Source organism: Tachyglossus aculeatus, chromosome X4 (genome assembly GCF_015852505.1).
Source record: "Tachyglossus aculeatus isolate mTacAcu1 chromosome X4, mTacAcu1.pri, whole genome shotgun sequence".
NCBI classification, from domain to species: Eukaryota; Metazoa; Chordata; class Mammalia; order Monotremata; family Tachyglossidae; genus Tachyglossus; species Tachyglossus aculeatus.
In genome coordinates, this window is record NC_052098.1 from 52,345,199 (window position 1) to 52,357,834 (window position 12,636).

Here is a 12,636-nt window from a genome sequence, read left to right on the forward strand (position 1 = left end):
GCCGTCGAGTCATCTCTGACCCATAGCGACACCATGGACACATCTCTCCCTGAATGCCCCGCTCTCCATCTGCAATCGTTCTGGTAGTGTATCCATAGAATTTTATTCATAAAAATACAGACGTGGTTTACCATTGCCTCCTTCCGTGCAGTAAACTTGAGTCTCCGCCCTTGACACTTTCCCATGCCACTGCTGCCCAGCACAGGGAAGTCTTGACTTGTAGCAGATTGCCTTCCACTCGCTAGCCACTAGTCAAGCTAGGAATGGAATGGGTAGGCCTCTGCTTGACTCTCCCTCCCATAGTTGAGACTGGTAGGGTACTTGAAAAACTCTCCAGGTGTGACCCTGAGAGGGTAACTGTATCATACTCAATAAATAATGATTTTTATGATGATGATGATGAGGATGTTAGTCTATAAGATCCCTGTGGGCAGGAATTGTCTATATCTACTCTTTTGTATTGTACTCTCCCAGTGCTTAGTACAGTGTTAGGTACATCTAAGCACTGAAAAAATACCATTGATATATCGATTAATATGCATATATAGTTGCCTTTCATATTCGAAGAAGATGCTACTGATGGTGAAATTCACCTATGAGTGCATGTGTGGCTGAAATAGCCGTTTGGGATCTGTAGTCCTGGACACATTGGGCACACACAATCTTGTCTCTTATTGTGTCCTTAATGTTTGTAGCATCTGGTGCTGTTTTCTCTTTTGCCTCCTTGTTTCTCTTTCCATATGCTCCAAGAAAACTGTTCCCTCCCAGGTGACAGTGCACCATACAGTTCTGTCCTCAGCAACTGACTCCCAGTTTTCAGCTGGGATGTTGATAGTGGAGAGGATGGCAGCATTAAAAAAGCTGAGAGTGTGTTGTTTCCTCATACCCCAAGCTCCACCAATTGCCTTAGGGTAGACACATTTCAAATCATGTGCAGGTTTTGCAAATCCACACCCCCCAAGGTTCCTTCTATAAGCATTCTACATCTTTCAGCATTGCCTAGTGGAAAGAGTGTGGGCCTGGGAGTCAGAGGACCTGGGTTCCAATCCTGGCTCCGTCACTTGTCTGCTGTGGGACCTCGGGCAAATCACTTGACTTCTCAGTGCTTCAGTTACCTCATCTGTAAAATGGGGATTAAGACTGTGAGCCCTCGTGGGACAGCGACTGTGTCCAACCTAATTTGCTTGTATTGACCCCAGCGTTTAATACAGTGCCTGGCACATGGTAAGTGCTTAACAAATACTATTATTATTAGGGGGCAGAGAGAGAACAGGTATTCAATCCCCATTTTACAGACGAGGCACAGAGAAGATAAGCAACTTGCCCAAGGTCACACAGCAGGCAAGTGGTGGAGCCAGGATTAGAACCCCATTCCTCTAACTTCCAGGCCTGTGCTGTTTCCACTAGGGCATGCTGCAACAGCTGAGGCCTAAAACCACCACAGTTCTATAGAAATTCAATTTGATAAGAAGCTCATGGCTCACCATCAGCATACTTACTCAACAGCCTTAATCTTCCAATTGGCCCACTCACTTTCTTGATTCTATTTTCTACTTTGTACATACCTGTGCCAGTGGGTATCTCTATGTGAGAGACTTAGGTGGCATCATTTAGCTCTCTTTTCTTCTCCCACTCTCTTCTGCATCACCCTTGCACTTAGATTTGCAAGCTTTATTCACCCTTCCCTCAGCCTCACAGAACTCATGCACATATCTGTAATTTATTTATTTATTTGTCTCCCCCTTTAGACTGTAAGCTTGTTGTGGACAGGGAATGTGTCTGTTATATCATTTTTTTTGTACTCTCCCCAGCACTTAAGACAGAGCTCTGCACACAGTAAGCACTCAATAAATGCATGCACGTGACCCACGCTCAGTACATGAACCGGCAGCCATGTATTGAGCCCTTCTGAGAGGGAGTGGGATTAAAGTTGCCTGACTGGGAACTAGCTGGTGTCTCTGTGTTCTCTACGGTACATGTATCTGGGAGTGGTAGCATTTGGGTGGGAAGATACGGAGTTCTGTCTTGCATATGTTAAGTTTGAGGTGTCAGCAAAACATCCAAGTAGAGGTGTCCTGAAGGCAGGAGCAAATACCATCATTATTAAATGAGAGACTGCAGAGGAGAGAGATTAAGCCCAGAGATGTAGATTTGGGAATCATCCATTTAGAGGTGGAAGTTGAAGCCATGGGAGTGAATGAGTTCTCCAAGGGAGCAGGTGTAGATGGAGAATAGAACTGAGCCTTGAGGGACTTCCATAGCTAGAGGGTGGGAGGCAGAGGAAGAGCCTTAGTAAAATGCTCTGCACATAGTAAGTGCTAAATTAAAACCCTTGATTGATTGAAAAAGACAAACTCACTTGCCTGATCTTACCCACTGAACTAAATCTTTAACTTTATCTGAAGTTTATGTATTCAGAAGATAAGTTCTTCTAGAACAGTCAGGTACCATTCAATAAATATCTTTTTTCCAGGGCACTAAATGACAATGTGATATCCAGCAAGTGTTTGTACTAGAAGATTCTGCCTGGAGAGGAACACCATAGAGCATTTTAGCTTGTGTGTGTAGTTCAAGAATATTTGCTATGTTCTTGGACTCTGGCCAGATTTTAGTTAGGAGGAAGAATGGGATGGCAGGGGGGTGGGATGGGGAGAGAGTATTTAAATATAAATTAAAGTTTCTTTAATCTGGGTCCCTTACTTCTCAGATGAAGGCAGGGAGAGATTTGCCAGTTTTAAAATGACAGATTAAAGTCCCTACAAAGATACATCCTAAATTCCACTTCTTTTTCATCTTTGTCTTTGTTTTTCCCCTAGGAGTTCAGCTGATTCTGCAGCCTATTTGCCTCTTAAAGCCAGCGTCCTTTGGCAATCAATTCTGACGGTTTCTGTGGAAATGAGTATTACTTCACCGAGAATTATGGTGTGGACTGAGTAATAAGAGTCTGGTGGGAGCAAAGATCCATCGTTATGCAAATGTTTTTAGCAATGAATGAGGAAAGAAAAATAAATGACAGGTAGCCTATGATGTAGGGAAGGAATGATAACATTTAACACTTAGAACATCTGTGCTTTTCCCCTACAAAGCCATTTGCAAACATTAATTAATGGAATTAATGTTTATATCATATAGGGTGAGTTCCGAAAAGTTTCCATGACGTCTCAGTGACTCTTTAATCTACAGCTATGAAGGAGGCTTGAACTCTTTAATGGCAAGTAGAAGAGACAGCTGTGGAACTACTTTCTATAGTGTAGTGGATAAAGCACAGCCCTGGGAGTCAAAAGGTCATGAGTTCCAATCCCATCTCTGCCACTTTGCTGTGTGACCTTGGGCAAGTCACTTCACTTCTCTGTGCCTCAGTTACCTCATCTGTAAAATGGGGATTGAGTCTGTGAGCCCCACGTGGGACAACGACTGTGTCCAAACTAATTTTCTGTGTCCCCCCAACCCCGCAGAGCTTAATACAGTGCCCAACACATAGTAAGTGCTTAACAAATATCATAATGATAATAATAATCATTATTATTATTACTTTCAGATCTACCAGTGTAGCAGGAAAAATATGAGCTTTGGATGGGTAAGACTATCCTCAGTTCTCCACATCTGTAGTCAGTCTTACTTAACAGGCAAGAGAAAGTTATTTTTTCACTTTTGGTTTACATCCCTTCCCCGTCTTCTCCCTCTGAAAAACTAGATACTGTACCCACAAGTTTAAGTTTGAATCAAGGACATAAATAATCCAACTCCCACTTGCTTCAGAGGATCAAAATACATCTGATTGAAAGATTGAAAATTAATAAACCACTGGAAATGAGGGGTCATTTTTATAGTGTTCAGACAAAGTCCTTTAGGGTTTTATAAGCCCTCCTTCCTGTTACTTGGTATCACGAAGGACTCTTGCTTTTGAAGTCCTTCCAGGTGAGTGCAATTAGTATTCAGCCTTATTGAGCCCCTCATCTGGTGGTGAACACTGATGCTTGACCAATCATCACCCAGGGAGTAGTGGGGGGGGGGGGAGGGGGAAAGGGAGGGAGGAGGAGGAGACTCAGCCAGCTCAGTAATGTTTTACATCTAATTTCCCACATTGTCACCCATGCTGAAGGGCACATCTGCATTAGCATCTCACTCATGAAAGAGCTTCCTTTTGTCATTGCAATTGATTTTTCCCTTCACCCCGAAGCAATCCGGAGTATACTGCAAGATCATGACTCCTCAGCCATGAGAGCATAGATGCCACTACTGTGTTGCGTAAGATTTGAGAAGGTTGAGATCCAGTCATTTAGGGTAGACATGACCTAAGGAGTCTGGATCCATTTTCCACTGCTTACAAGGCTGGCTGCAGTACACTGAACTCTCCTGGCCATTTCAAAAGGCTTCCCAGTGCTGATGAAAAATCACAAGCCAGCCTTTCTCAAAGGAAAGAGGTCTGCACCTCTGAAAAGCAAATTTCCTTGAAGGAAACAAATTGCAAGAAAATCCTGCATGGGATGGAATGCTTAAGTGCGAGGGAACAGGACAAATCATCATTTTAAACACTGTTGTAGTGAAGTTGTTCCTTATCTGTACCTTAAATGGCTATGTAGAGCATGGTTCTTTTATTCTTTATTTTACTGGCAGGCACTAATGGTCATAGATATTTGCAATTCTCGGCTGCTTTTTATCCACACATCTTAAAATGTCTTACAAACAATAATTAATTTTCACAACAGCCTTATGTAGGAAGTATTATTATCTTTGTTATACTGGTGGGGAAGTGATGACACCAAAGGTGAAGGGACTTGTCCAAGATCACATAGTGAGTCATTAAGAGATCTGGGAATAGAACTCATAAATCTTAACTTCAATCTCCGGTTCTAGACACTGGGGCACACCGGCCCATAGCTGGGGTAACTACTTATAGTTATATTAGGGATTAACTAATGACGTACAAGGTTGGAGATTATAGGCATCCGAACAAGCTTAGGTACAGATGTCAACTACTATGATTAAGCATTGTATAGCAATTTATGTTGGGAAAAGACTTTGCTATCATTTCTTTTATTAGTTATTGCTCACAACATCTCTGAGAGGATGGTTAGTATTCTTATACTCATTTTACAGCTGAGGAAAATGATACACAGAAAGGCTAAGGGATTTACCCAAGGTCACACAGCACTGAGATTAGAATTCACAGCCTCTAATGTTTGGTTTTACTCATTAAGACCTCTGAGCCACAGGTCCCTGATTTTTCTACTCTGGACAATGTAGCTGGGAGTCTAAGTAATGGAATCAACGTTCTTAAAAGTCATACCAAACTTGAAGTTTGATTTGATAAAGTCAGCTGGAAAGGCCATTTTGCTTCTAGACTGTGAGCCCATTGTTGGGTAGGGACCGTCTTTATATGTTGCCAACTTGTACTTCCTAAGCGCTAAGTACAGTACTCTGCACACAGTAAGCGCTCAATAAATACGATTGAATGAATGAATGAATGCATACCGATTCTTTGGTTCATTGTCCAGATTCTTGTTTTTGAGGGTGGGAGAATGAGGTAAATATGAGGGATATTTTGATATTTAAAATTTAGCTTCTAAAGGAAAGACCACAAAATAGCTATTGGTTAACTCTTGATGTGGAGTCTGGTTCCAAGTGCCTTCTGCCCCCCGGCCGATAGAAGTCATGAAAGAGAGCATAGACTCTGAGAGGCATATTTGCAATGTATCCCGTTGGATGCTGACTGGCCCAGGAGATTGGGGCTTGGTAGGCCAGGGTGAGTGTCAGACTTTAGACTTGTAATGAGGGATACCTAGAAGGAATGTCCTTCGAGGGGTGTTGAATTTCAGCCTCTCTCTCAGAGCTTCCTCTTCCCTCCCAGACTTTGCCCCCAAAGCAATGTCTCCTTGGCACAGCCTAGTGGCATGCAAAGTGGCAGGAATATTGCCCTAGCATCCCTGCAGGGATGGTGTGCTTCCCCAGCCTGGAGAGCAGCATTTTCTGAGGAACATGGAGGTCTATTCCAAAATCAATCAATCAATCAATTGTATTTATTGAGCGCTTACTGTGTGCAGAGCACTGTACTAAGCACTTGAGCCAAAAGCAAAAAGCACTAGCTCCAATAATGCTAACCCACACGCATGAGTGCGAAGTCTGATGGCTATCCAGGTGTCTATCTTTGATCTGTTTACCTCTCTCCCTGTTGGTCTGCCTGTCTATCACTCTCGCTCTCTGCCTATCTGCTGCTACATTCCTTTGACCCTGTCTTGCGAGTATCCTGACCAGCTCAGGAGAAAAGAATGTGAGGGCAGAATAGCCTCCTTCACCGCTTCACCCTGTGTGACCTGGGGCAGGAGATAGTAGAGCAATTCCCCAAGGTCCCTCCCTATCTTCCCCTCTCTTTGATGTCCTCAGCCCTGCCCTTGCCTCTGCCCTGCCATTTTACACCCAGATTTTGTGCTCACACATTCCTTCTGTGTAGGTGCTCACAGCAGTTGGGTGGAACCCTGCCATTTAATCCCATTTCCCCTAGCAAGGTCTGCCATCAGCCTTTTGGGCATAAATTACGCCCATCTGCTTCCCTCCATGCTGTGTAACAGGGAGGACACATGGGCCTTAATGAATACTGTGCTTCACATCTGCAGCTGTCAGGAACAACGGAAGTAGAGAATGCAAACTCTGTAAAGAGTCCTCCTTGGCACCTCTCCTCCCTTCCGCCCTCGGAATACTAGACTCTGGATTCCTCCCGCAGGTCCTCCTGCTGGAATTCCAGGCAAAAACCTCACAGGGGCTAGTTGCAGCTCTTCATGCCAATACTTCAAAATTGATTTCCCCCAACTTATCGTAGTTTGATTGACATCAGCACAGGGACAACTGAGGAATCCACAAGTGTGACAGGGATTATATTGGGACAACTAGATTTTTTTCATTTTATCATTCTTTAACTGAAGTCATTCTCCATCTCCGCCTGCTCGACACCAACCCCCGCCACCCAGCCAGCCCTTAAAAACCCTTTCTTGGATGCTTTCTGTATTTTGCTGCTCCTTTCAAACTAGGACCCAGACATCAGGGTACACCAGAGCCAGGAAATGACAATTTGGGGTCTAAAGTTCCTTTTCAATGACCATTTTTTTTATGGTATTTGTTAAGCGCTTTCTATGTGCCAGACACTGTTCTAAGTGCTGCGGTAGAAACAAGATAATCAGGGGTTGTACACAGTCCTTGTCTCACATAGGGCTCACAATCTTAATCCCCATTTTACAAACAAAATAACTGAGGCCCAGAGAAGTGAAGTGACTTGCCCAAGTTCACACACCAGACAAGTGGTGGAGCCAGGATTAGAACCCAAGTCCTTCTGACTGCCAGGCCTGGGCTCTATCCATTAGGCAAAACTGCTTCTCTAAGGGTACTGGGGGGAGGAGGAGGTGGAGGGGGGGTGTTACATCCTTACTACCAAGGGGATGTTGAAAATGTCCTAGCTCATATGCATTCATTCATTCATTCACTCATTCATTCAATTGTATTTATTGAGTGCTTACTGTGTGCCGAGCATTGTACTAAGCTCATATCTGGAAGGGACCCCCAAGGAACCAAATTGAGGCTGTTTTCTTGCTTGGCTTCTGTTGGGGGTAAAATTAAGAGTGTTCATAAAAGAGGGGAGTTGAGCCACAAGGGTTCTGCATTTCAACAACAACAACTACCACAACAAACTCCAGGAGGGTACAAAAGAGCCTACGGTTGAGGCTGAGAAGGAGAAATATGAATTCCCTATGAAGGAGAGGGGGATGGGGTAGGAGCTCAGTGAAGAACAGATTGAAGCTATTAACATTTGATCAGTTTGGTATTGTTCTTTAGCTAGACCACAGCTTATGAGGATGTTTTAATAAATGTCTGGTTAGGATCCAATCCCATGCAGCCAAAATGGGTGTTGCCATGGATTCAGAGTAGCATGTTTCCCACACAAGTTATTCCTTCCCACCCTAAACTGTGAAAATAAGAAGGCTTAATCAGTGTCTTCCCCTTCCTCTCGAACTTGACATATTCACAGGCTTCATATGCCAACAGGACCAAACAGCGGCATTTAGAGAGCTGTGCCCACCTAGACCAGCAGGTTAAATTCTGAGCTACCTGCTAGGGTCTGACACGAGAGCCTGTTTGTGTCTGCTGTATGGCAGCTACACACAGAATCGATGCACTCAGGCCATGAAAACAGCAGCATTAGAGGTCATTCCTCTTTGTGCCTCTACACGTCCATCCCTTTTCTCCTTAATCCACTGGGGCCCATTGGAGGGGGTACATCCCATTCAGGAGAAGCAGAATACCCTTGGTCCTTGGTTGAGCTGTTTTTGCTGTTGCTCTGTGAGAGGAGATTGATGTAACAATAGGGAATTGAAAAGTTTGGGGACATAGGCAGAGAACAAGGTGGGGGAAGTTGTTGGAAAGGGAATGAAGAATGCAGTCTAAGGTGCGGGTTGGCGGTGGAAGGAGCAGAGCTGCTCTAAAAAATCTTATCCTTTTCTAGTTTAGGTATTTGCTCCTCTGCCTCTGACTTTTATTGAGCTTCTAAAGTGCTTCTTTTTACCTTCCCCATTAACAGAGGAACCGAAACTTTGTTTCTCTGCAGGCCTAAAGAAAAACCCCCAGAGGTTATTAATATATGTGACCTTAGCAGGCATGGCAGGAGGATTGAAAGGGCTTTGAAAATGTTCAGCGCTAGTTGATATCCATGGAAGAATGATAGGGGACCAGAGAAAGGTAAACAAAGAAAGGATTCACTTTAGTCAAAAGAGCAGAGCCAGAAACTTACAAATGTCAAGAATTGAGACTCAATAGGCAGCATGGCCTAGTAGAAAGAGCAAAGACCTAGGAGTCAGAGGACCTGGATTCTGAGTCAGAGGACCTGCATTCTAATTCCAGCTATGCCACAAACCTTCTGTGTGACCTTGGGCAAGTCACTTCACTTCTCTGGACCTCAGTTCACTCATCTGCAAAATGGAGACAATACCAGTTCTCCCTCCTACTTTAGACTGTGAGCCCCATGTGGGACTTAATTACCTTGTATCTACTCCAGCAGTTAGTACAGTGCCTGGCATATAGTGTGTGCTTAACAAATCCCATTATTATTATCATCACCATCCTCATAATTATTATTGTTATTAATAGAAATAATACAATGCAAGGACAAATACTATCAAGCACTAATTGGCAACAGAGACAAAAATCAAAAAGTCGTAGATTCAATTTTGACACAAAATCTGGGAATTGGTAGATCTGTAATTACCTCTCCCAAATGCATATTCCAATCAGTCCCAGGGTTCCAGACAACCATTGTTACAAATAAAGTCCCTAAAAATTATTGGAGGGAAAGATTCAAATTCTCAAAGTAACGATTACAATTCTGACCAATGTCCACAAGGTTCAGAAAAAGATGATGCAGGTGTAAATTTGACTTGGTCAGTCATACTATGTGGAAGTTGAATGAGCTACATAATTCCAGAGGCCTTAATTATTTTCTTGTTATTAACACTGCAGCTTATGAATTTTCATTGCTTTAAATCTGTTATCTTAATAGTGCTGTACTGCAAGAGGATTCTCCAAGCAAAAGAGATTTAAAAAGTCCTGTCTGCTCTAAATAGCAGCTGATCTAAAAACTACATAGTGACAACTGAACACTTTTACGTGTGTATAGTTCTTGGTAGACAAATAGTCATAGAACAAGACATTTAGTATAAATGTATTTTTCAACAGCAATTACTTCATTATTTTTAATTTTTGCCACAAAACCTACCCAGGAGATTCTCTTAGAGGAGACTAGATACAGAAAAAGTTTCAGTTTTAAAAGTTCATCTGGCTTTGAATTTCCTGTGTGCTAAAAAAACTAGTCTTCAATTTAAAGCAGAAAAAATGTGTTTTTTTTTTCATCCACATCAAACTCAAAAATGGCTGAAGGGATTTTATTCAAAGATCTAAAAAAATTCACCTTTTTGCCAAGACCCAGCATGGAAAATTTCAGCCCAAAAGGATAATTCTTTGGCAAGTTATATGAGCTAATGAAAACAGAGGTTTATAAAGGAAGCTTGTATGTAACTTTAACTCTAATGGTCATTGGGGTGGCCATTGTAATGAGAAGAAGGACCTCATTCAAAAAAGGTCTTTTTAAGTTGCAGTACTTTTTAGTCATCATTATGGATGAGCTGTGGATTGGAAATGGCCAGAAGAAACCACTCACTCAATGAATCAGACCCATCCGAAAGAGCCCTAGACCCTAAAAGAGGTATGCCCTGAAAAGAGGAAGCTGACTGAAAAGGAAAAGGAAACCAACACATTCTTTGATAGCCTGCAATTGACAAGTGAAAGGGAAAATCCCCTAGAATACACATTCACAACCCATTCAAGTTTAGTTTGTCTTAGTGCTATGATGCCAGGTCACTCAGTCAGACAGACAGAAAAGAGAAAAAAAGTAAGCAACAATAGGCAGCCACATATGCGATGGTCACAGATTTATTGCAGAAGGACATTATGAAACCTAAAACAGAAGGCTAAATTCAGTTATTCCCCCAAGAATTACCCCCCTCCTTAAAACTGAAGCCTCAATGGTCACTCAGCTCCCACATCCTACCAACTGTTAAATCCTGAAGCTTCTTCCTCTGAAACATTTCACAGATCTGTCCTTTCCTCTCCATTCAAACAATCACCATCCCGATTCAAGCACAAGTCATACCTTCTTTAGACTACCTTATCAGTCTCCGAAATGGATTCCCTGTTTCTAGCATCTCCCGACTTCAGTCCCCACTTTCTGCTGCTGTCCAGAGCATTTCCCTGAAACCTCATTCAAGAAGTCTCCCCTCTCCTCAAAACCTTTCACTGGTTACCCAATCCTGTGGCATCAAGCAAAAACTCCTTTCCATTAATAATAATAATAATAATAATGATGGCATTTATTAAGTGCTTACTATGTGCAAAGCACTGTTCTAAGCTCTGGGGAGGTTACAAGGTGATCAGGTTGTCCCACGAATTTCAAAGCTGGCCACCAGCTCTTTCCATTTTACATGTCAGGTGTCCTTACCTGCTGTTCTCTGGCTTTCACTCCTCTTAAATTTACCTCAACAGAATCCCACTCACATCTTGTCCACCTCTAACTCCTTGCTCATGCTGGAATTCCCTTCCTCCACAAACCCAGGAAGCCTCATTCCTCCCCAACTTCAAAGCCCTCCTAAAATCCCACCTGCTCCAACTAGCCTTCTCCGATCAAATCCCCACCCCCCAAGACATAGCAATCCAACGGCCACCTCTAGCACATATGTATATATCTGCAGTCATCCTCAGGATTTGTGGATCTATGTGTATTCCATTTATTTATTCTGATTCCACTGTTTGTAAATGTTTTTATGTCTGTTTCCCCTATTAGAGTGTATGCTCCCTGTGGGCTTGGGTTTCTGTTGTACTTCTCAAGCTCTTAGTATAATGCATTGCACTCAGTAGATGCTCAGTCAATAATATTACTACTACTTAGGTAAGCCAAAGTTCTTTTTTTTTTTCGAATAACTGAGTTGTTTCTGTGTGCTTCCAGTTGAGCTGTAGGGATGGCCTTCAAAGGAATGATGGCTAAGTAGTTATGATGATGGTTTATTCATATTAATGTCTGTCTCCCCCTCTAGACTGTAAGCTCGTTGTCTAACTCTTTTATATTTTTATATTGCACTCTCCAAAGCACTTAGTACAGTTCTCTGTACACAGTAAGTGCTCAATAAATATGATTGATTGACTGCTTGATTGATGATTGACAAAGCCTGTTATTTGTGGCACAAAATTGAGACCATTCTACTTGGGACAGCTTCCTGCCAGTCAGTCAGTCATATTTATTGAGCGCTTATTGTGTGCAGAGCACTGTACTAAGCTCTTGGGAGAGTTCAATACAAGAATAAACAGACACATTCCCTGTTTGGTGTGTTTCTTCCCACAGAAATCAGACATTTCTTTCTTGGGTCTAGTGGGTAGATTGTGGAAGTAAGCAGATTACTGTTGTTTTTCTGACATTTCATCTATTTATTCATAGTGAATACATGCACACATATACACATCTATCTATCTATCTATCTATCTCTATTTGTCTATGTATCCTTAGAGAGAGGAAGAGAGTCTGCCCCAATACCTGGGAAGCCACTGTATTTGGCTCACTATTTGAGGGCCAAGCCCATTTTTTTTTCAAATTCAAATATTGGCTTTCAAAGTTCAAGTAATAAATTATTCCCTTGTGGTTAAATGAGGTACTTTGGGAAGGGCACTAACTCTTGCGGATCACGAGGAGATTGTTTAGTGCCCCTTTCCAGTGTATGCACAATGTAGGGAGCAGTGCACTTAAACAATCCTCTAGTGGTCTGAAAGTGTTGAAGCTTATCCCAGAGTGCCTCACTTAGCATCAGGGAAGAATTTTACCATAGACTTTAAAGAACTCAATCACCTTACCCCTCTCTACCTTACCTTCCTGATTTCTTACTGCAACCCAGTGTACACGTTGCTCCTTCAATGCCAACCTATTCACTGTACCTCAATCTTGTCGATCTCACTGCTGAAACTTCACCCTCATTCTTCCTCTGGCCTGAAATTCCCCCCGCTTCATATCTGAAAGACCATCACTCTCTCACCTTCAAAGCCTTATTAAAAGCA

At 42.5% G+C, this 12,636-nt stretch overlaps 1 non-coding gene across 1 annotated transcript; it reads right to left on the reverse strand.

Annotated features, from left to right (window-relative positions):
* Positions 1-215: 215 nt before the first annotated feature.
* LOC119948447 lies at positions 216-355 on the reverse strand. The gene has a single exon (XR_005456842.1). It is a non-coding gene; the product is annotated as a small nucleolar RNA SNORA7 (small nucleolar RNA).
* Between the last annotated feature and the right edge of the window lie 12,281 nt (positions 356-12,636).